The 21,195-nt window shown below is 41.1% G+C and overlaps 1 long non-coding RNA gene across 2 annotated transcripts in view; it reads right to left on the minus strand.

Moving 5' to 3' along the window:
- Positions 1–212: 212 nt before the first annotated feature.
- LOC133267277 (uncharacterized) overlaps positions 213–21,195 on the minus strand; it is a 45,701-nt gene continuing 24,718 nt past the window's right edge. The window contains exons 3-4 of one of the 2 annotated variants that reach the window (XR_009742691.1): positions 19,098–19,309; positions 213–246 (exon numbers count right to left, since the gene is read on the minus strand). This is a non-coding gene — a long non-coding RNA (uncharacterized LOC133267277). Of the gene's footprint in view, positions 247–6,405; positions 6,513–19,097; positions 19,310–21,195 lie in introns of those variants that run through there. The other variant, XR_009742692.1, reaches the window with a different exon arrangement.

A 21,195-nucleotide genomic window follows, 5' to 3' on the forward strand; every position in this document is an offset into this window, starting at 1 on the left:
TTCAGTATTTCAATCTTTAGAAATGAAAGATTTCCTTAAAAACTTGAGAATTTATATCCCTTTTTGCTATTTATCACCACTTCACCCACATGCCTGGGTAAATAAAAAAGTGCATTGTGCCTTTACATCTTTCGACGTTCTCTTTGCACAGCAATACAAGGAAAGACACCTGATGCAGAGAGGACTTTTTACACCTGCAGCTATGGACAGCTTTAGTGTTTGTTGTTTTCTCTTGCAGGGTTTGTTCTGCATTTTAGAAAACAAAAACAAACACTCGTGAGTCATGTTTACATAGTCATGGTTCTGGACTTCAGATGCATTGTGTGTAAGCAGGTGTCCCAGAGAATCTAAAGTGTATCAGGCATGCCATTTTTATAGATACATGTGATATAACCACTTAATTAAACCAGGCATACATCCTAATGACTGCATCTGTCTTTGATTTGTTCAAGATCTTGGTGGTGCTGGGAACCTGCAACCTATACTGCACTAAGAAGCTGCACAGTTTTATGAGTGCCTACAGCCTTTTGGAACCAGTCCAGCTGAAAAAGCTTGTGTTGAAGTAAGTGACGGTTGTATTTGTATGTGTAAGGTAATATTTCTGACTTACCACCTTTAGAAGCCTTTATACAGATCAGTATAAGTGCTTACTATGAATGGTGTAGTTAGATACAGAAAAATTTTTTGGGGTGTGAGAAGATTTAACTTCATTCAAATTTAAAAGTGAGTCCATCCTTCAAAGCAGCAGCTACCTCCTCTCTAATAAAGGACCTCTCTTGTTAACAGTATTAAATTCCAAAGTTCAGAGCCAGATAGCTAATACAAGCTGGATGAATTTTGCTTCCTTCTCTGTCCATTATTATTTACAAACAATTTGTGCTATTTCTCAGGTTGGCTGATTTATTTTCAAATTACTTTGGGTCTTTTTTTCTCCTCGTATCAAGGCTTTGTTTCATTTAAAAAGTCATCTCTTCATTATTTTTTTTCCTTGCTATTCATGACTCTGTGATCCATTCCTGTTCAAGGTTTCAAAAATGAATTGATTGCAGAGTGCCACTTTTGAACCAGATGATTTTGAACCAGTTTTTTTTTTGAACCAGAACCAGGCCACTTTTGAACCAGGTTAGAAAAAAGTGCTGAGATGCTAATATGAACCCATCTCTGAACCACAGCTGCAACTGACATGAGAAAAGGAGTACTGGAGAAGAAGTTGGTTCATTTAGCTGTCTGCTTTATTAGAGGAAATTAAGGGAATAATTATATACACTATAGTCTGTCAGTCATTTATTGACCACACTGTGGTTATATTTTGGTTGAAAGAACAACTTCCAGTGTTTAAATGCATGTTGACCTAGAACTATATATGGCAGAGATGTAATACACTTATTTGATCGTGTAGTCCCTTGCATTTAAGAAAATTTAATGCATCATCTACATTTTTTTTCCTTTATGTATGTGGTAGGTCAGCAAATAAATGTTTGAGGTCTAGGCTTCCAAAAGTAAATGTGGGTCCACCAGGAGGGGCCTGGGTTTCCTGACCATAGAGTTTGTGGACAGGTCTATCTTACAGTATCCCAGCTGACATAGCTGTAACTCCAGGAAGGCAGTGGTGTCCTATAGGTCCTATTGCATTATACCCACTATTGCATAGATGGTTGAGAAGTGAGTCCCTGAGCCTTTTGAAGCCAGTCCCTGATTTTCTGTGGGATCAGGGCCAAGATATGTGAATGTCCTGGCTTAGCAAAGCTTAGCAAAGGACAACTGCATCTCTCCTGTCCACAAATGCATTTATTCTGGCAGACACCAGATATGCAGAGGAGAAAACACATAAAATAATAATCATCACCTCTTCAAAATATGTTTGAACTATTTCCAGGTAAAATATTGGTCCAGGAATTCTGGGAACAGGAGAGATTTGGTAGTCAGAGTAATAGTAGTAGAAGAATCCATGCCAATTTCTGATCCCTAAGGTTCAGCCAAGTGAAAATTCATGCATTGTGAAGCTGTCACAGTCTGCTTGCTTAGGCGGCCATGACCTCTGCCACTTTTTATCCTGTAAATTCAAAGTGGCCTCTTCCCTGGTCCAGTAAGGAACAGAAGATGATTCATTGCAGTCAAGCATCCAGAGCTCAAAGTAGCCAGTAAGTTTTCCCTAGGACTTCTGAAAAGCCTGTTTATTTGATGGAATGCACACAGAAGGTGAAGATGCAGAAGGAAACTACTCTCTTAATTTGTTTTCTGTTTCTACTAGTTTGTGCTGTACATAGAAACAAAAAAAAGCACCTAAATCCATTACCGATTCAGTAACTTCTGTATCAGTATCTTGCTTTCTGCACCAGCAGTCTTAGCTACCTTGCTAGGTGCAGAAATAAAATGTGTCTTTCTGGTTTTATAGAGTGAAATTACACTTCACACTCGGAGTTTCTAGGTCTTATGCTTGCATTCAGAAAGGATGTGGTTTTTCTGTTCTATAGGTTGCAACACAGAGCTGCACCAAATGGAGTTGGAGGAAGTTTGCTGTGTAGTTCCAGTTGTGACAAATGCTTCACCATAATTCTTCACAAAAAGATGAAATCCACAGTTTTAGTCTTCTGAACTACACCTCGCCGGCTGGGAAGGGTAGACTCAGGTTTAACTTGCATGGTGGGCACAGTAGGAAAATAAGTAGTAGGACAGAGGGGACAAATGGAGACATGCAGTACAATGGTTCTCATCCAAGTGATTGTTCTTTGCTTTGGCTTCTGCTCCTATTGAAGGTGCCACCACAATAAATGTTGACTTTTTAATCCTCCATGGCAAGTACCTAAGTAGATTTTGCATCCTGTCTTGACTCCATACCCACAAAACTGCGGAGTACAAGGAATCTTTATATGCCACCTTTTTGCTTGCCAAACATCTGCTAGTTCCTTGTCAGTGCTTAAGAGGTCTAGCCTGAGCCCTCTGTCTTTGAAGTCTGCAAAGGGCCTCACCGTGCTCACAGGAGCTACTTCCTGCAACCAGTTCTCATTCAATTATGAGAGCAGACTTCCCAGGAACATGGAAGAAATGTAGGTGGGGATGTCTGCTCCTTAAACCAAATGACAGGGAGAAGCAAATGCAGTGGTTCCTCTGAAACTTCTTCCAAAATGGCTCCACGTTTCTAGGAATACAAGGCTAGTTTGGCAGGGACTACCTGTGTCACTGAAGAACCTTTTTTCATTTGCTCTTTTCCTTCTGCTCCATGCTATATGTAGGAATATTGTATTTCCTACTAATGTTGGCCCCTTATACTGAAAAAGCAGGAAGACAGGATGGGAAACAGCATTCATATAGGTCCTAGCTAGTGACTGCAGTGTATCAGGTTTTTGGTATATGAAATCAAATGAACACAGTATCCTGAGGATACTGAGACAACGGCAAATTGTCATTCTGTGTATTCAAAATGATCTGTATACTGCAGGCAAGGATACTGCAGCAGGTTGACAAACAGAAAAGCAACCCATGCTTTTCTACATGAAATTGTTTTTTCTGGTCATTATTTACTTTCTGGGAAAAGAAACAACATGCTTGTGTTTTGGGGTATTTCCACCTGATTTCTCTCATTTTTTTTCATGCACAAAAGGAAGGTGAAACTAGGGGTTTGCAAGTCTGAGGAACTACCCTATTTCTAGTTATGAAGAGTACAGATGTTATGTGAAGGTGTTTTATTCACTTTATCTTCTAAGATTTAAACATATTTTCCTGAATTTTTAAATGACAGAAAATAAAATCTCTATGATAATTGGGGGTTTTCCTCTTTAAGAAACAAACAAACCAACCCAACCAACCAACCAAAAAACAACAAACATGTAAAGAAACGAAAACTCTTGATCTACTTCTCTCTCTTCCAGGGAGCACTTGGGCTGCTAGCACCTCTCACTTCTCTATCTTTTTATGAGTGTCTGTTGCTATAAACACCATCCACTAGAATCTGGGTGAAAACTTCATGCTTGTTGCTCATCATAGCTTTGCTTACAGCTGAAGCAGTTCATTAATTCACATTAGCAAAATAAGATTAAGGCTCTGTCCTACTACCCATCAGAACAGTTCCTGCTCTTTCAGGTAGTGCTGTAAAGGACCTGTCTGTTGTGAATAAGACCTTGTCTAAACTCCAGGCTGCCATAAAGGAGGTAGCTAGAAGGATTTGCAGGACACTGTAATATCTGGAACTCATCCACAGAAACGCAATAAAGTGTTTTTAAACACATAAGAATCTTCCAAATCTTTGGAAATCTGAGTAGTTTGCTTTGAGAATGCCCATAAATAAAATATCTCCCAGGCCTGCAAACTACATCTGTTGCCAGAGTTTAATCCCAAATACCAAAAGTACAGAAAGAAGCTGGCTTATAAAGTATGCAGGGGTACTCCTCTGTGCAGATAGATCATCTCCTTTTGCAAAGTCCCCAACAAATGCCCAACATTTTCAATATGCAAAATCAACTTGCAGCTTCATAACTGCTACAAAGGAAGTTTCTGCATTGCAAAGAGATGGTTTTCTTGGAGGTATTGCTTTATGTAAACCAAGGGCTTTGCAGACAATTCATAATTTCATCTCACTGGACTAGGCTATGGATGAGTTATCAGCGTTGGCTCCCTGGAAGTCGTGAGTTGTGAGTTTCTTAAGTTCAGATAAATGGTCAGCCATGCACATGGTGAATATATGCTTGTACATGCACAGAGTGTTATCCCTTCAGCTTTCATTTCCTTCAGGACAAGGCATGTACACCCCACACACAGGTGCACACAGATACAGATAAACATTTTGTAGATTGAGTTAAGAATTAGTTTGACAAGTTTAGCAGACTGTAGTGGTCCCTGAAGTGTCTGGTTGCACATTTACATAGGCTGCATTGGTAGCTGACTTTCAGAACTAAACACAAGGGAATATGTGTGGTTGCTGTAATGCTTTCAACATATGCGTTACTACAGATCTCTACTTTTCTATATGTTAACCAGACTTGTGGGTTTGGTAGTGCCTTTGCATAACTTCTATTTGTGCAGCTGAAAAATCTCTTCTCTTCCTGCATAATTGAGTTCTGACCATTAAAATCAGAACCCAACAAAAAAAGGTCAGCATTTAACAATCAGCCATTATATAAAATGTCCCCATGTTGTTTCCTATTCACTCTCTAGATAACTAGGATGGATTTTCAGGTACTTTTTGGCTGACAGTTAAGACATGGTCATTGCATAGTTTGTGTCTGTACTGAAATATTTTAAACCTCAGCATGATTGCTTTTATGTGATTTCTTCTGTGTAAAGAAATGAGGGTCAGACTTTTCCATTGGTTTCTCAGGGATGAGCTCATTCTGTTGCTACTGGTGTACATGACTATTTATACTGCATTGAGGTAGGACCGAATTAGACTGTTCAACTAATGTTTAGTTCCTTGGATCCTTCCAGCAAGATGTGCAATTCCTCAACTATTCTATAGGATAACAATGAAAACATATTTTTTTTTCACCAGCCAGCAGATAAATTACAGCTTTTCCTGTGCTCTGGAATGTCATTGTGGTGGCCTCTTTCACAAGTTTTGTCAGCTTAAGTAAAACAAATACCCTACTCATTTGCCTTAGGTTACAAAATAACAACCAGGCATTTACTGTTGTTATAGGGACCCATAATTATTTATCAATTACTGAGTATGCAAACTTATTTTGTGTACTCAGTGGATTTAGATCTATTTTCATTCTGGTCTAATTAGAAAGCTACATGCTAATCTCCAGCCTCAGGCTTTTCCTACCCGTCACTGAGTGATTGCTTAGCTTATCCTTTCAAAATAAACAAGGAGCTGCCACATCCACAGCAATGCTCCAAAAGGAGGCCCCATACACAGTGATATAGCATTAAGAGATTACTTTTTTTTTTTTTAGCAATTCCCTTTTGTTTTGTAAAATTGTCTACTAACTACTTTCTAGACCAAGTTAATATTTTCTTTCGAACATGGTGGGAGAGGAAGAAAACTAATTTGAAGCAAAGATTAGTTAGTTGACTATAAGACAAAAGGAGATAAATTCTGGGAGTACAAAGTACTGAAACAGGTAGATATTTGAATGAAGTTATGGGCTCTCCTTTCTTCTGTGCTTTCCAGAACATGTTAGATAAACATGTTGTGATTAGCCTAGGCATATCAGACCCTGCCTCTGGGCAAAACATTATATTAGATGATCTCATAAGGTCTCTTTCAGCTCTAGTTTTCTAAAATTAAATTCAAATTAGAAGCACAGGAGGCTGAGCTGTGCAAGTCACTGAACTTTCTCCACTACTGCTAGAAATCAGAGTGCCCACCGTGCTCCCCTAAAAGTAAGAGCAGACCCTCCATTTGAGAGCTGTGCCACTGTAGGAGGAGGTAGACATGGAGATGAGAGGATGCTGGAAGTAAATCCCCAGGATGGAGGCTGTGAGCAGTGCCAGTCACAGTGAGACACTCCCCTAGCCTCTGAGACTGGCAAGGTATTAGAGGAAAAGTTCGAATGGATTCTGTCCACTCTTTCCTAGGAAAGATGAAAAATTGGCTGAAAGAAGAGGTATCCTACGGTTTGCATCTCTTACTGATGAGCATCTGATGTAACTGAATGTTTGCTGGAAGGCAGCTCCATGGCCAGCTGCCACATCCCAGGTGAGCAGCCATCTTTCTGGGCTACTGATCTGCCCTGTTGCGTCCTGCATTATCTGTCCCAGTTTAGGTGAGGGAGCAGAGTGAAATGAGTCCATCCAGTAAGACAGTGGGAGGACCCCTCCAGGATAACATGTAACATGGTGGCTAAGTGGCTCCCTAGGAGTTTGAGAGACCATCATCAAGTGCCTGTTTCCAATCAGGCAAACAAAGATGTCCCAGAAATAAGATACAGCCTTTGGGCCTTGGTCAAAGAGTCAGCAGCACAGTCCTCATAGCCTCCTCTTGGGCATGGGTTTTGGCATGGTTGTCATGAGCAATCCTGCTGTAGGACCCATATTTAATGTGCATTAGGCACAAAACAGTTTGGACCCAAATAAAAGAGAAAACAAGGTTCAGCGTCTGCAGGCTGAGGTGTGGATTCTTGGGATGAAAACCACATACTTTGTGCAGAACATGGCAATTAGACACCTAAACCACCCACACAATCTCATCCCATCTAATGGTGTTTGTCTGTTTATGTTTATGGTTATATTTATATTTTAGAGGGAAAAACAAGCAAACCTCTTTACCAAGAGAAAACAGCTCATTGCACAAACAACTTTTCTGCCAGGAAGAAGGCACTCCATGTGATACAGGTGGTCACACCACCTGATGTGCAGCCAGGAGCGCAGCAATGATTCTTCCATGCGAATTTGAGTAGTTTTAAAAAGAAGTTTCAAGCTTCATCAAAGGGGCAGGTGGTCATATATCTTTTTTATGTATACATATCTTCACATTCACTGTTGTGTGTGTGACAACACGTGTTTTAGTTGCAGGATAGGTAATGCTTTTTGATCATGGGAGAAGCTGGAGCTGCTCGTGTCCATTTACAAGGTTAGGTAGTCTTGACTCTAACAAACAGTCAGACTCTGTTTCTCTGTACCATGTTAATATTTCCACTATGGGATATACAGTGGCTTTAGGACCTCAGGAAGAGCTGTTTGTGCAAATTATCAAGCAAATCAATGGTATGTGCATTCCAAGGACTCATAACTCAGGCAGAAAGAAAAAAAAGATCATCAAATTGCTCAAAGGAACTTGTTTAGGGTGGCAATTTCCTTGCCGTATTTCAGCGCTCTGTCTCCAGCTATTCAGGCTGTCTGAAATGAATCACTGTCTTTTTTCTTCCTGAACAATGGGGGATGTGTTATCAGTTTGTGCTAACTCTTCCTAATTCTCCTTTTCCATGAAAAGAAATAAAAACCTGAGACTGTTTCTGTTGACAACTCTACCCTACAAACTAAACATGCAAAAACTGTCAGTGGGCTGAAGGTAGTACCTTAACCAGGAGAAGTCAAAATAGCTTGGCTGTTTTACCCACCACTGGAATGGAACGCACGCTACGTACACAAATCAGGCCACACATATAAAAAAAACATCACTAAGAAGTAAGATCCATTATCCCCTTTAATAACTACAGATTTCATCCTACATTGGAAGGATGCTGAGTCCAGGCTCCTGTTAGGTGGCCTCATCCCAGACAGGGGTGAGTCCATATAAAATCACAACCAGTTGTGGGCTGGGATTTTTTTGCCAAAGCTGAATATATTTCTGTTTGAAGTACTGTTGGTGAGGATCATGCTTTATTAGACATGGTGTTAACACCAGTTCATAATCTGAACTCCTTTTTCATATTAAAATAAGAAATTGTGTCCATGAAAGCTCGAGATCGGCTTTTTCACTACAAGCTGCAACTCTTTTTTTCTCAAATGAAATAAAGGCACTGCTTGGGAGCAGAAGAGCAAAAGGATGTTTCTAAGCTAAAAGGCAGGCAGAATAAGCTTGGCTTGTCACGAAGTTGCACTGAATCTGACGAATGAAATTTCATTAGAGGTGCAGGGGTGGTTATGAAACTGACAGTAAATAACTTTCTCCCCAGAGTCTCACACTTTTTCTAGAGTCTATTTTCTCTTCAGACTCCATTCTGCCAGGGACAATATTTTAAAAGCAAAAGAGTCAGAGTTAGAAGTTATTAGATAATAAAGGTCAAATGTATTTTTTCCAGGAGCTACTGGAGTTTATGCCATTATTTTATCTTTTTCCCTCCTTTGCGCTTTCTCTCACAATTGTTACCACTAATGTATCCAAGCCAAGGCTATGAATCTAAACAAATCTGGAGATGGTTCCACAGCTAAATTGTGTAGCTGACCATTTTCTCTCCAGTGACCCAAAGCAAAACCCAAGCTCTGTGCTCTGAAATGCTTGGATCTGTTTCAGACCTGGGTCTGAACTTGATGGCTGATGACCCTGTCCAGTCATCATGCTTCAGTAATTCAAAATATAAATTAAATGCACATCATCATTCATTCCACTAAACCACATCTGTGTGTGAAGCTACTTTTGCTCTCTCAGGGCATTACAAGACTATGAAGTATCTCTCCTCCTGGCTGTGACTGAGCAAAAAGGGCTTCTTTGCCTTCTTTCTTGCTGCTTCTGAAAGGAAGGTTTTCTGCTCTTTTGGCTTGGGGATATAAGACACTTGCATTTCCAAACAAGAGGCCCTATCATGACAGTTTGTGTTTTCTGTAGGATTAGATGTTGAATTTACTCTCTGTCCCACCCTCACTGCTCCTCAGCTGGAATGTGGGCTGGGAATAACCTTGATGATGCAGCTTCTTTTGCTCTGAAGCCAAGGCAGGAGGTCCAGCAATGGTCCAAAGCGTAGGAACACATCTTTCCTGCACAGACACTGTCACTTGCAATTGACCGAGACTGGCTAGAAGGAGCACCCAAGCTCTTTTCATGAGAGGTTCCCCCATAGTAACACAGCCTGTATCTCTTCTTACAAATGGCCCTCTGAAGGACATCTGGTTCTGAAAACATATATCTGCATCTGTCTCTGTTGTTAGATGTGATTTTGATCAGCTTACAGATGTTTCGTAAGTGAACTCTTCTTCCCTGCATGCAAAGAAAAAGCTTTTCTTGGTAGCAGGTAAAGCCAGGTTACAAAACACCTGTTTCTGAAGTGCACAGCAGTCTCCAGATGGACAATTAATGGAAAAAAAGAGATGTTCTCAGATTCATTCTCTACTTTTCTTTTTAAAACACTGAGAACACGTGTTTTGGGCAAAATTCTGCTGCTGTCAGAAAAGCAGAGCTGGGATTTCAGCACCCTAATTTGGTTGATTAATTTTCTGGGAAGCAAGTTTTGCGGATCACACACTTAAGCTGATAAAATCAGCAGAACTTTACTACCTTCCCTCACCAGGCCATGTCACTGACGTAAATGGAAGTTATTACACTGATAGTTTATGGGAAGAGGATTTAGGCTAAAGAGATAACAGAGCCCCAGGCTTTTGCTCTTCCAAGTTTCCTAAAGCCAAAAATGCTTGTAGAACTAATCTGAAAAGCGTATTTCCAGTGTAGATGAAGTTGGAAGACTCAATTTCTTGGTACAACCTCTATTTTCTAGAACCGGAATTAGGACTTTCAAAAATCACTGATAACCCAGATGTCTTGCCACTGCTCTTAGTAGAAGGCAATCCTAGATAATGATCCACAAATACCTTTTAATTTGCCTCTTTCTCAGAGTGTGCCATGCCAGCAGATGATTAATACATTAATCTTAACTGCATTTGCAGCTGATTCTTTACTTATTCTCTACCTTGAAGATTTAGTCACGATCACCTACTGTAAGATCTGTTCTTACCCATAAGAGTCTAGTCACTTTTGAGTGGGGGATGATCTAAAATAAAGTCTTGCAGATGATAGTGCACAAAACACCACACACAGTTGCACACAACACACACGATGCTGCCAGCAGTCCTGCTGCTTAAGAGCAAAAAACGTCTTTCATGAACTCTGAATCTGCAAGTTGATTGTAATGCGATTGAATAGGCTAATAAATGTCATACCATTGTACAGGCTCACACAGGAGGCAGTGCTAACACATTCATTAAAGGTACCAAATTGTATAGATTGTGACATCAGATATACTTTTTAGTCGTGAGAAAGAACAATTTATTTATGCTGCTTATTATTGAGAAATAATACAAAATGGTTTGCAGGAGAAAGAATTCCTGTTATAGCACTCGTTATTCACCATTGTACTGGATAGAAGATAGCTTTGTGAAAGAAAAATTTGGAGGATTTAATTGAGAATTAAATTTTAATTGCTGGAAAATACGTGCTGAATATCACCTGCTGCAAATCAGAGTTGAATTTGGTCATCAGTCAGATGTTATACTGAAATGTACCATAATATTAGGGAAGGTCAGAAGAATATTGAGGTTTGCATTTGAAAGATTACAATCTCTGTCACGCATTAACTACTATAGCTGCTAAATATGCCATTATAGAAAACATTTTGCAACTGGATTCAGAAACTCCCTGAAAACATTCAGAGAATGGGGGGAAAAGGTAAAGAAATAGGTAAGTATGCTTTTGGCATCTCTGGGCTTTACGAAGGTATAACTTTGTGGGATCAAGGATGACAAGGGTAGCAATTGGAGATGTGGACTGTGGGGAGTCTGGAAGAAGGCTCTATCAATCTGCTTTGGTGGAGTTTATCTGTCCCAGCAGTAATCTGGGTACCAGCAGGTATTTGATGGCTCTGCGATAGGCATGGATTAGAAGCCACTAGAAGGGCTATAAATTTTCAGGCTCAAGGCTTGAACTGATGTGTAACCAATTGAGACTAGGGACAGGCTTCTCCTTTGGGGAGACTGCTGCCTTATTTGTACCTTAGCAAGGCAGCTGGATTACACGGACAGTTACTTGTATCAAATACAGAGGTTCCTGTGTACTCTAGCTGTCAGGGTGGGTAGGAAAGCTTTGTCAGATGGTGAAAACACACTGCAAAAGACATCTGCCAGTGACTTATTGCAGTAGCTGTATATATGCTGTATAGTTAATGCTGAGAACCAAGTCCTTAAAATACGCTACCAGTGCTGTCTCTTGCTTGTGAAGGTGCTGGGGCGCCTACTGTTTGAGTAGCAAAGGGGCAAAGCCAGAGAATGGGGAAATCTGATAGCAAAGAAACCAGAGACAGGCTTCAGAGACAATATTCAGCAGTGGTATAATGGTATTTTGCACCGTTTCCAACTATGCTCTGGGAGCCACTAAAAAATTCTGAAGATACTTGCTTGATAAAACACCCACTGCTTGTTTTAATTAGCTTGGTCTCATTTTTAATAGGCACCAGATGAAAATTGTGAGTGGGATCTTGCATGTGTTTAGGTACTAATGCAGAAAAATGGGCCTGACGGAGCTCGAGCTTGCATCCTGGTTATTGCAGGTGTGGGTAGTTCTTGGGTCTGGTCTGGCACACCATAGGGGGAGTAACAAGAACCAGTTAAATTATACTCTGTGGGTTGAGGCTATCTTTTGTGTTTCACTTGAAAACTTAAACCATATAAAAGCCATTTAGATTTCTTTTTTTCTCATCTCTGTTCAAGGCTGCTGAGTTCTTCTGTTGAAAGCAAGTAATAATTGGCTGTGGTAGATAGCTTTTCTATTAAGAGATAGTTAAAGCATGTCAGCAATCTTTGGCTGACAGCAAACAAAACAAGCTCTTTTCGTGTTCCCTCACACGGAGCCTTTAAGTCTTGCTGACATGCCTGGAGTTGAAAAAGCCAAGGATGAGCTGGGATAATAGCTTGTAAACATAGAATGTGGCCACACCTTGCAGCGTCTACAGCCTAAGGGAACAGATCCACCAACCTGTATCCACACTTAAATGCCAGGAAACAAATCATTGCTAATAGAACACAATGGCTGTTCTCCATCTGCAATCAATTTCTGTTTAACTAATGATGTTAAGCAGAAAATAGCCACAGACTTCTCTTATTAGGTTCTTGAATAAACAATGGCTGTAGCTCAAATACTTCATTAGCAGGGAGGGAAGCAGCCATCAGTTTCTTTTCCAGGTGTCTGTAGTTGCTAAGGTTTGCATAGCTGTGGACAGGTAGAATAGCCCATGTTACTGCCATTGTGCTTTGCTTGCATGATGGAGAGAAACATATCTTTGTTTGCATGGCCTAGACAACTGTGGTGTGCTTGTAACAGCAAGGCAAGCTCTGCAACCCTGTGAAAAGAGTAGGCCTTTCTGCTGGTTGCAAGTGGCTTTGGGCTCAACCATGAAGAAAGTCAAACAGGGTCTGGGAGCAGTTCTGGGTGTCTGGGGAAAATTACAGAGCCAAGTCTGTCTCTAAGCTCTCAAGCAGAAAGCCTGAGACAAGCTGCCTTATGTGTTTCCTACCTCCCCTTGAGCAGGCTTGGGGTGCAACTGCTGGTGGCATTGCGGTCCCCTTGAGCAGGCCAGCTTCATATAGTCAAGATGTTTTTTCAGGCTCAATAGCAGAGAGAGGTTCAAGATGTAATGCTGGGATTGGGGCCAAGTACGAAAGTTCTCAAAAGCTGCAGGTGATGATACGGCTTTGATTTGACTCACCACAAGCTGTACACAGATAATACCTCCCAGTTTTTCTTCAACTTACTCACTCTTTAAGTTGTTGTTTTTTTTGTACCATATATAAATTAAAAACCCCAGCTCTCTCAAAGTGGAAAATCTGCGCTATGTATGTGCACAAGGCTTGGCTGTTCTCTTACAGTAAAATGCCATGCTGAATAAATAATCATAAGCATAAGGAAATGTCAGGAATGAGAGAAGGGAGAAAAAGAATAAAATAAAATAAAATAAGGCTCGTGAAAAATAGTTTTCCAAAAGATATTCAGACATTATGAGCAAAACCACTGTAATTTGAAAGGAAGACTAATGAATCCATGTTCTTTAATGGCATTCTAACGCAGCCGATAAGAAATGCGTGTATTCATAGGACTTAAATAGATGATATATCCTCTCACTTTAGGATTAAAGCAAATAAAGCCTTAAGGTATTTTCAGAAAGTTCCCTCACTTCTACCTTGCTCTTTGTTAGTTGAAAAGAAGAAAAACACTCACAAAACAATTCCTGGAGGAAAATATTTATGTTCATTTGGAGCAACCCAAAGCCTTTCATTTGTTTTTGTTTTGAAAGGCTAATGTTTACCCTGAGTCTGAGCCTAGCCTGCAGGTGTTGTGCCTGGCCCTATTAACCTGCATGGGCCTGCTCACACATTTGCAGCTTCCAGGGTGGGCTGTGCTCGGCTTACTGTTTTTCGTTTGCTAGATGTGTTATAGATTCATCTTTCTTATGAAAACCCGAGTATTTCTGGCTTGGATTAAGTTAGAGAAACTGTGAGAGGAAGGGGTTTTGCTTTGCTCTGATTTTCCCTTTGTGCTATTCAGTGGTAATGGCTTCAGTTAGATCAGAATTGAGAAGAGCAAAAGGGATTTCTCCCTAGCTGCTTCTGTCTGTGAAAACATTGGTTCCGAACATTAAATGTTAGCCCTGATCTAGTCCAGCCCATTCTGTATCTGTATTTAGCTTGCTATTCTGGATCCGGACAGAATAGTAATGGTGTTCATGCAATAGGGGTTTATGTATAAATGGCCATCCAAAAATTGCTATATATTGCTGCAAAGAGAGTTTACTTCGGCTGCTTCTTGTGATTCACATACATACTGTAGTAACCCTACACAACAGTGAAACATAATTACCAGAGGCTGTATTTAATTGGGCAAGTTAATAGTAAGGATTGTATGAGGAATCACTGTAGCTGGAACAGCGCAGCCCTAAAATACTGGGTTACTCAGCAGCTGATGAACATGTCATCCCCAGGCTCTCCCTTCTGCACTCATCCTTGTAACTCTGTGAAGCCTTCTCAATTTGGTTAAGGATGCATTAACCCATAATCCAGACTTCAGCTAAATCTCTGTATCTCTGGTTTTTATTAGTCTCCAGTAGGCTGGAGCTTGAGATGTGCTTCACTTGCCCTTTGTCATACTTGGAAAAGAGAGAGGACTAAGTTGGCTCAAAACTTGTACCTGGCTGCACTCTAGGAGTTACTGGGTTGGATGCAGGAATAAAATAGAGCAGGCTTAGGCTTTTTTTCTACTCTTTGATTTGTCTGCCAGCAGCTCCTAAGGCTACTCTGTTGTGTGAGGATTGTCAAGGAGTGGGCTTCTCACTTACGAGTTGTCCCTGAAGCCTTTCTGCTGCACTGAAGAACAGCAAATGCAAGAGCTGCTCCCAAGGCCAGGCTATCTTCAAGGATTCCTTTAGGTAAACCATGGCCAATGTGTGTCAATGAACTACTTGTACAGGAGATGGAAAACAAATGGAAAGCATACAAAGCCCTTTATCCATATTACAAGTTTGTGTATTTTCTGCCTTCACTTCTAATCCAGTTTGGAGTGTTTTTTTTTATGAAAAATTGAAGCGCTTAATATCTTATTTCAGGATTCATTACGAGGTGCTCTTTTTCTTACTGCTTCACTGGACACTAAACCCAAGTTTCTCTGTGATATTTTTTAATAACCTGAAGCTCTGTGCACAACATTTGTGTAATTTAGTATATTTCATGCAGCTGCTACTTCAGGCCTTCATCTTCCTGTCTTTTAATGGAGAGGAAAATACACCATCTATGTCAACTTGAGGTAGAGGTTATAAATGGAACGCTATGGCCCCCATGAATGAAAGAATTATTCATGGGGTGAGATGTAATCCCCAGAATCCAGGTTGGGAGAACTGCTGCTCAGCTGAGGCCACTTTTAAAACCTTTAAGGCAACTTGCTTTCCTTGTAAACTAAGGAATCGGGTATAAATACATTTTACAGCACCTTTAAAGTTCAAAACAAAATAAATGATTGAAAAGTACTGTGCTCTCTTGTCAGCTTTCACCTTCTTTATGTGGACTTCTTCCAGCCCTCCCACCTTATCTTCATGGGTTTTAATGCAGTTACTAATCTCAGTTTCCCTCCTGGCTTGGCAAGGGGCTTCCCCCCTTGCCAGTCTTTGGTCAGATGATACTACTGAAGCTTGATTCAGAACCTGTTGCTGACGGGAGCCTGTGATTAGCTATTGTTTGGAAACCCTAACAATTAGGCAGGGTGTACATGTTCAACTGGAAGCCAAGGATCTTGTGCAGGAGGTCAGGGGTGGGATGATTTGCTGGATGAGTGTCACAGAGCAGCTCAATTTACTGTAATGCAAAGCATCAGGGGTGTGTGCAGTGAAAATCCCCAATGACACATTGAGAAAGGACATCCTCAGGAAGGGCATGTGATGCTGCAGCCGCCTGCACAAACCAGGTGGGTTGACTTTGTTGCCTGAACTGCAGAAGCAGATAAAGCACGGAAGGCTGACTAAGAAATGTATAGCTTTCTCTAAATAAAAGGATCCTGAGATACATGCAAAATCTAGGTTCTGGAAGGGCACTGTAGAAACCAATGTGTATTTCTTAGTCTTGTGCTCCAGAATAATGTAATGTGAGCTGGCAGTGCTGGAAGGCTCATAAGGATAAAATATTAATGCTGTGTGCTTTAAGGTTCTGCACGTCAAGAGGGAGGTACTTGATTCAAATATAACTTCCTTGGGGGCCATCAGAGCCTGCAGACGTGTTTCAGCTTGTTTCAGCTGTGCTTTGTACCTCAAAATGAGGACAATTTAATTTGGTTACACAGCTCCTCTGAATCCAGGCATGGGCGTGGCTTTGCCAAAGAGGTTGGGTTGTGCACAGAGGAAAAAACATTGCCTTTGCCCCATTGCCATCCAAGCACAAAGATACATGGGCAGAGCTTAGATGGCTGTTGTTTGGAAGGTGCTAGTGTTAGCTACAAATTTTATTTCTCAGGACGGGTGAAATTTATCCTGCCTAGCTGAGATGTTGAGGGGTAGCTGTCTCCAGGGCTTATTCAGTGTAATACAGTTCTACTGACTGTGGGGAGAACAACCTACGCTAATTGTCATTGTTAGGTGAGGTGGATACTAGTGCCCTAGATCTTTGGGTGCAGAGCTGTCTGGAGAAATAAAGCACTGTAGCACTAGCAAGATAGCCAAGGACTAGTGCTTCAGTGTGAATCCCAAATACAGAGTTTGGGGATCTAGTGGGAGGGGACGTCTGCATGGGAGGACACTGAGACAAATGTGATTGCCCCCTTTCCATTAACTAATTGAGAATGTAGTGATCTGGTTCCTCTGTTTGGTGGGTTATGAGATGTGTACTTCACCTCTGCTGGGCAGCACTGCAAAGCAGAGACTTCCCTTCTCTCTTCCATCTGGGCACTTAGGCCCAAGTACATAGTGGTGGTTTTGGTTAGTTCCTAAGTGCAAGAAAAAAACTGCATCTGAATCCTGCTGTGTCTTCCCAGGCACGCTCCAGATGCAAGCAAGCCTAGGTTTCTTATTTGGCCTCAGTTTATACTTTCCTAGAGAGAAATGAGAAAGGTCTGCAGCTAAGTCCTGACTGGAAGAAAGCAAAGTCTGCCATAAGCATCCTGCCTGCCTTTAGTAGCAGGAAAGAAGGGAAAGTTTTTGCTTAACAGAAGAAAGTAAGCGCAGTCTTGCTAAACATAGGGATTCGCTTGCTACCTTCCAGCTCCTGCTTACTCCCTGTGATTTGGCAACACTCCATTCTGCCCGCACAATTTCTTCAGTGTAACTGGGCTTTGCAAAACCCTCCTTAATCCAACACAGAAAGTTTTTATGCAATTGCATCCAGCACAGTCCTATTTCACTTGTTTTAAATGAGAAAGTTAAATCTCAGTCTAGACGGAGTGCTCTGTAGCTCCTGCGAATCTTGCACACAGTGAGATGTATCATCTATGAATGTGTTTCTCATTTTCTAGACAAGCCCAGGGGATCTGCACCCCCTCCCTAAAATTCCTGTCTGTGCAAGATTGCCTTGTAGTCCTGATTTATACCTCAATAAAACACATCATGAGAAGGAGAAAATGCTTAATTGTGTAACTGACATGACTTACTCAGGGCATATTTTTGGTGGTAATTTATGTACTTATCTTCTTTAAGAGGGGTACAAAGACCCATGACTTTCATTTACAGTGAGAACAGTAAAAGATGAGGAAAGTAAATGTAGTGAAGGACAAGTAGTAATCCTTTAACTAGTATGGTCTCTGGAAAAGGAATTCTGTTAAAAGAATCACTGAAAAACATGAAGAGATGCAGATTGCATTTGGAATCTTAAGGGGTTTCGGGGAAAACTTTGAGATTCCTCCTGTCCCCTATCAAACCAAGCCAGAGAACAACCTTACATTAGGCTTCTTTTCTCAAAGCAATAAGAAGTGAAAAAATCTTCTTTTATGTTGCTTATGAAATCATTGATTCCGAGTTCACTCGATTTCTTTAATGCAGGCCCCTTTCAAAATTGCATTGTGGTTTCCCTTTAAAATAGTTTTCTTAAGGGTGAATATGGTGCTGGAGATGAAGAGGCAGATAAGCAAGCCTGTCTGCAGGCTTTTGCTGCAAAGTTTCTACTGGCAACCTTGTCCTACTGATGACAGGCACCCTGGCAGCACCTTAAACAAGTGTTCAAGTGGTGCATGCAAGATAGGAAGACTCCAGGGTATTTATAAATGGGTTCATTTCTGGGAGGCTGACATGATTTACTTAATTACACCGTAAATGTAATATCTTTTCTATCACCTGTGTAAGGATGTAGGTTCTAAGACTGTCCTTTGTGGGGGAAAGCTAAGGAGCAAAATTAAGCTTGTTCAGCCGCAATTTGGTCTTATTACTGATAAAATGTTTGTTATGGCATGGAGTTAGTGTTGCCGTGTGCTTTGTTCTGCATGACTCTTGCCTCAAGGGCCATCTAGATTTCAAACGCTGGAGAATAGGTGCATCGTAATGCACAGACATGCCTATACATTTGCGTATTAGGCTGATAGAAGAAATACTTCATAAATATGTAGGTTACTAGCATTCTTATCTCCTTGTCTTTCACTGTCTTTGCCCTGAGCCTAGTTGCCTTACCTGTAGTGCTGCCCACATGGCAACATAGCATGGGAACTATGGTGCGGTGGACCAGCAAATGGGGAGCATGAAATGCGGAACTCGTGAAGGTTTTAAAGTTGTGGGGTACAAGGCCTCCTAAAATGTCTTAGGTTGTTTATAGGAGATGCTGAATTCTTCCCGTTGACATCCAGAAATTTCCTTTAAATATAAGAAGTCATCAGCACAGTCTTCAAAAGTGCTCCCTGAATGGAGAGATGGACAAAGTCGCTCACATCTTTGTACATGGATTCTGTACCTCGTTGTGCTGTACCAGTCTCTGAAACATCATTTACTAGAGTTAAGCCTCCCTCTCCATCACTGGAGAAAATCTTCCTGGCAGTGTGTTTAGTGAAGATGCATTTACTGCCAAGACTTGCAGCGTTATCCCTACCCAGGATACCAGCTTTTGCTAGCTTTGGCACTAAGACTGGTTGTGACCAAGCCTAAGAAGGAGTGCTCTGCCTGACTTCTGAACAGCGTGGGTGTTCAGTCAGCCTATAAGAAAGAGTATTTTCTTGCTGAACAGAAAAGAAATGCAGTTATGCTTCTATCAAAACAGCTTTTGACTTTCTAGAAAGTGAAACTTACCATTATTCAGTGTTTTTGGCTTCCACCTACAGTATGTTAATCGAAGGAACACAGGAGCTTTGTCGACAATGGTTATCTCCATAGAAAATCCAGCATTGTGGTTACACTGGCTGTTTTTTTGCCTTTCCCAGTTGTAAGACTTCTTTTCACTTGCAGGATTTCCTTATTCCAGATATTTCTTCATAGATCCAAGTTGTTTTTTTAATTCTTCTCTGAAAGAAAAGGTCAGTGAAACAGATGAACAAAGGAGGAGAAAGGTCTTTTCCTTTACTTAACCATTCTGCCAATTCAAACAGTTCTGCGCTGTGCAGGGTTTCCCTGCACACCTCTCCAGATGGTGCATGAGACAGACCCCTGGTTAAAACTCTGATTCCCTCCAAAATATGATTAAATAACTTTGCCACTGTCAGTGGTATGTGTTTTTAATCAGCAACATCATTTCTTTTATATCCCTTTTAAGGGCTGAGGAATTTTGGCAGGTATCATAAATGGGTGCATGCTGCATGGCCTTACTTTACTGCTCCCAATGCATTTATCAGGAAGGCTGATATCCGAAGTTGTTCAATAGCTCTGGAATGCTTATTGCAGCAGCTTGTTCATCTGCAGCCTAATGTTGCAGCTTTGTGCTGCAAAGGTCAACAGACCTCATCCAGGGTAAAATCAGCTTCTTTGTGGGCTTCACTGAACAAACTCTTAGAGAAAAGCAGCTGGTAAACCAAAGCATGACCAATCCATAGTTGTAGATTGAAAATATAATATTTCATGAGTTTGACTAGCTTTGTCTTCTTTAAAATATTTCTGTTTCTCTCTATACTGGGACAGTGCTTAGAGCCAGACCACCATGTGGATTATGCAAACAGAAAATAAAGGATTGATCTCTGCACTGGAGATCATTAATCTGGATTTAAACTGACCAGTTTTGCTTTCAGAGGTCATTTTAGTTTGTTTTTTAAACCTGCTTGTTGTCTTGAGTAGCTGAAACATAACATTGCTGAGGCCCTGTGCTTGTCCTGATGAGAGACACAAAACCTGCTATCATGCATGGCATTCACCTCCTGAGCATTCAGGTATATAGGTGTCTTTCCACTCATAACCAGTGCCTCCATGTGAATTTTCTGAGACACTTCATGTTTCAAAGAAAGACCTGAACTGCAAGAAAAGAAACAACCCATAGTCAGGAAATAGCTGAGCAAGTTTGTGAGAAAACTGAGTTAAAGGAATATGCAAAGAGTTTATGCCACACGTTTGAGGTGTGAAGTTTTAGCCAGGCTCAGGCTAGGGCTGCAGTAAGCCATAACGTAATCCTTCTAGCATGCGACGTGCAAGATGAGCTAGAGCTTGAGTAAAGTTACTTGGCTTTGGGATCTTTTCCGCTTGCCAGGAGAGTCAGTCTGAAGGAAACCTTGGAAATAGAGCAGATTTACTTATTTTTTTTGAAGAGCTCAGTAACTTTCGCTCTTTGTACTTCCAGAAAAGCGGTTGTCAGGAATGGCTGTGTTTCTCTTGACTTGTCAGGGGCGTCTCTGGGGTATGACAGTGGTTTCTGAACTTCAGAATGCTTTCACTATCTTCTCGGTAGCATGCAGAGAGGCATGCCTTCCCCCCCCCCCCCCCCCCCCCCGCCTCCAAATTCTTCTAGACAGCATTAATGTGTTGTCTGCACAACTTCATAAAAGAAGGCAGAATTAACTGCTGCATTAGAATATGCTCACATCATGGCACTAGCATTTGCCCCCTTTCCCAACCAAAACAGATTTATAACAAAGGCACCGAGCAAGCTGTAGGTTCCTTCAGCTGAGGGTGAGACTGCTAGTAAAGGTTGCACAGCAGTCTCCTTTCTCTGCTCCCAGCAAATGAGGAAAACCGATGTCCTGGCAAGGGCTTTTCTTGTCTGTCTGGGTGTTAAGCACAAAAGCAGCCCTTCCCAGGGGAGAAAAAGAAGTTATATTTTTGTGTGCAAATAGCAGCCAGTTTCTGGTTGTGAAGTAGGGTTTGGTTTTCTTGTTTGTTTATCCTCCCAGACTTCTAAAAGGTGTTCAGTATGTTGAACCCAGTTTCTCACCGCTCAAGTTGGGTTGGAAGGGACTTTAAAGATCAT

This window comes from Pezoporus flaviventris, unplaced genomic scaffold, assembly GCF_033815535.1.
Source record: "Pezoporus flaviventris isolate CSIRO_AGI_PZ_B2104156 unplaced genomic scaffold, CSIRO_AGI_Pfla_v1 ptg000007l, whole genome shotgun sequence".
In the NCBI taxonomy this organism is placed as follows: Eukaryota; Metazoa; Chordata; class Aves; order Psittaciformes; family Psittacidae; genus Pezoporus; species Pezoporus flaviventris.